Source organism: Vigna radiata, chromosome 4, assembly GCF_000741045.1.
Source record: "Vigna radiata var. radiata cultivar VC1973A chromosome 4, Vradiata_ver6, whole genome shotgun sequence".
Classification (NCBI taxonomy): domain Eukaryota; kingdom Viridiplantae; phylum Streptophyta; class Magnoliopsida; order Fabales; family Fabaceae; genus Vigna; species Vigna radiata.
The window spans coordinates 10,604,544-10,608,235 of record NC_028354.1 but is presented as its reverse complement, the minus strand read 5'-3'; the positions used below and the strand labels follow the sequence as shown (position 1 = coordinate 10,608,235).

Sequence of the window (3,692 nt, the reverse complement as noted above, 5' to 3'; positions counted from 1 at the left end):
ATATATATTTGTATATATTTATATATTGTTTTTCTGGAATTGAATTAAAAATGCAGGAAAATGACAAGAACATACACATTCTGGTGTCATTCTCATATTTATTTGGAAAAATCAGATATTACTTATATCTTTATTCAATCAATGCGAAGATTTTTCTAGTAAAATTGTTGACAAGTTCAAACAATATTTAAAGGATGAGTTTATTTCTAATCTTTATATATTTTTCATTTTTATGCCAATAATTGTTTAATATGATAGTCTTTTTTATTCCCGTGTATTTTTTTTATTCCATTAATTGTTTAATATGATAGTCTTACTTAGTTTCCATAAAAACAATTGTTTTAAACTTCCTGAAATAGAATTTGTCTTTTTAAAAAAAGGAGTGAAATGAAAAAGAAAAAATGATCATGTACGACCGAGTCAAGTATTCTAAGTAGAAAAATTTAATACTGTTGTCAATCTATGATTATGAGAATTAGTGAAAGTATTCTAAATACAAAATTAGACCATGTGCAGTCGTTTTCCGCAGCGCTGTATCAAGTCTTTCTGCGAGTCTTCTCGTAAGAATGATTCCCAATATGAAAGCATATCAAGTTTTTCATGTTTTCCAATTAGCACCACATTCACATACCATACCATGTTCCTTGTTGATACCATATCTTTTTGGTATTCTTCATATCCACATTGAACACCAAATGTTCGTGTATGGAATCGAGATAACCTACAAGATATGGTATTTCTCACTCCCTTTCTCGAGAAGATTGAATACTTGCAAATACTCATATGCTCAAATTAGTGAATGCGATCAACTTATCCAATTACGTGATGAGAATGGATTTTCAAGATACTTTTTACTGAAAAAACAAATCTGGCCCGTATTATTTATGCTATTACTCATTTACGAAAATTTGAATATTTCAGTAAATGACCATTAACGTCTTGTTGTAATATAGATTTATTATTCTGTCACTAAAATTTGACATAATAATAGCAAGCTCGAACCGTTATGATCTCTGCTAATACTTGTAGTAATTCTGGTTAAGTTGGTCTCAACCTTACATACTGGATGTGGTCAGTAGCTCTGACCGAGGTGATCACGATATGATCAATAATACACCTTCAATTTCCTTAACTTTGATTATTTTTTTCTCGACACCCATATCATTAAAAATTCCTTCTGTTGTTATTTTTTATTTATAGACATTTGGCCATGAATAAATGAAATAATATATTTAATAAATTTTGTTACTTGAAATATTTTACAAGATAATCAATTATTTTTTACGACAACTTTTTTTTTTTTTTTTTTACTTTTTAGCGGAAATAGTACAATGGTTTTCGGACTATTTTTTCAGTTTGTAAAACACGTGTTTTGGTGAGATAACCAAAAACTCAACTCTCTCATCTCTGTATTCTCTGTTCTCTTCTTTGGAATATCAAAGACATTTTCTTTCTTTCTTTCATCTTCACATCTTTGCTTTGTTTATAACCGATTAAGAAGTGCTTCTATTTTTTATCCTTAATCGATTATAATGTTTAAGTTTTCATTATCTAGTCGCATCGCAGGGGCCTTAATATAGTTTTCTTTTCTATCGTTTCAAATAATTAAGAGCGAAGACTATTTTTACATCCTTCATTAAAGATGGCACATATAGCAACAAACTCAACAAAAACGAAAAGGAAACGCAACCATGTTCTTATTTATTGGATTGGCCTAGAGGCCAAACCCTTATTAAACAGCACATTTAAGCCAAATAAGGTAAAACATAGGGATGGTAGCACCATGGTTTAACATAGGAAGTTTTAAATGACACTTGGAACAGGTAAAACTGTTTAATTCATTCAGATATCAGCAATTGCGTACATATGGTGAGCAATTTTTTCGGGGTGGTGGTTTCGATGGAAGGCAACTTATATAAGGCTTACCGGGAGGACACTTAATAGCAGGATTATTAGGGTCATTAGGGTTTCCTGTCTGAAACGTTCCTTCTGCACAAGAGTGAATATAGATAATTACTTTAGTTATAATGGTCTCACATAAAAAAAAAATAATGATATTTTAATAACTTTTTTTTAACAACTTTTTTACAATAAGATACGTATTACTATTCTATTGGTCTGTTCTAAAAATTATTTGAAACGGACGAATTACAAATTGTTATATATGCGTTGTCAAAAAGTTGTAAAAAAAAAATTGTTAAAAGGACTTTTTCCAAAAAGAAATTGTTTCAACTATACCAAAACATGCTTTTCATCTACTTCTACTGATAAAAAATCAAATAAAAAGGAAAAAAATAAATTACCTTTTTATATTTGTACTCAGAAGTTTACCCAAATAAGTTATAAAAAGCACGGTTGGTGAGTTTCAAGTTTGATATTGATTTCTTTGGTGCATACGAGAATTAAGGAAGTACAGAGAAGTTAGAAGATATTATTACCTCTGAGTTGTCGAGCCATAGTTGAAGTGGGAAGGAAGAAAAGAGAAGCAAAGAGTAAGAAAGCAATAAGAATGACCTTCATGGTTTCCAAGTGATTGATAATGCTTACTATATTTTATTCACTTTTCCCTTTACATTGATATGAAGAGTGTTGTGATGTATTTATAGTCTCAATTCAGTAAAGTTGAGATACAGATATAAAATGTTTACTCATTGATGGCCAAACGTTGACTTGCGAGAAGACTTGCGTGAAGACTTGCGAGAAGACTTGATACAGTGCTGCAGCCTGTATGGTATATTTTTCTTTCAACATCACCTATATATATTTTATAAATATTCATATAAATTTCTCTTTTTCAGTAGATAAAAAATCATTACTAGATCGAGATTATAGCTTGCAAGATTTTTCGAAATCGACTTTGTTTCTTTAAATTAATGCTAAAAGTAAAAACCAGAAATAAAAAATATTTATTATATAAGAAATATAATAAATTTCTTATATAATAAAAGTATTTACAGTGAGAATGCAGTGGAGTACTAGAGACCTGCATGGTCTAATTTTGTATTTAGAATACTTTCACTAATTCTCATAATCATAGATTGATCAAAGACAAGAACTACAACAGTATTAAATTTTTCTCCTTAGAATACTTGACTCGGTCGTACATGATCATTTTTTTTTTTATTTCACTCCTCTTTTTAAAAAGACAAATTCTATTTCAGCAAGTTTAAAACAATTGTTTTTATGGGAACTAAGACTATTACATTAAACAATTAATGGAATAAAAAAAATACACGGGAATAAAAAAAGTATCATATTAAACAATTATTGGCATAAAAAAGAAAAATATATAAAGATTAGAAATAAACTCATCCTTTAAATATTGTTTGAATTTGTCAACAATTTTACTAGAAAAATCTTCGCGTTGATTGAATAAAGATATAAGTAATATCTGATTTTTCCAAATAAATATGAGAATGAGACCAGAATGTGTATGTTCTTGCCATTTTCCTGCATTTTTAATTCAATTCCAGAAAAACAATATATAAATATATACAAATACAAATATATATATATATATATATATATATATATTGTTTATTAAATAGTAAGTGAATTGTTTATATTTATTAAGTATTATATTATTTTGATATTTTTGAAATTTTATATTGCAATTGTATAAAAAAAAAAATTATTTACTATAATATAATAATTTATTGTTATTGCTATGAATTTTATATATTATCATCAAT

At 27.7% G+C, this 3,692-nt stretch overlaps 1 long non-coding RNA gene across 1 annotated transcript; it reads right to left on the bottom strand.

Moving 5' to 3' along the window:
- Window positions 1-1,671: 1,671 nt before the first annotated feature.
- LOC106759010 lies at window positions 1,672-2,565 on the bottom strand. The gene is made up of 2 exons (XR_001375586.1): window positions 2,439-2,565; window positions 1,672-1,989 (listed from the first exon to the last, which is right to left on the bottom strand). It is a non-coding gene; the product is annotated as an uncharacterized LOC106759010 (long non-coding RNA).
- Window positions 2,566-3,692: the final 1,127 nt, after the last annotated feature.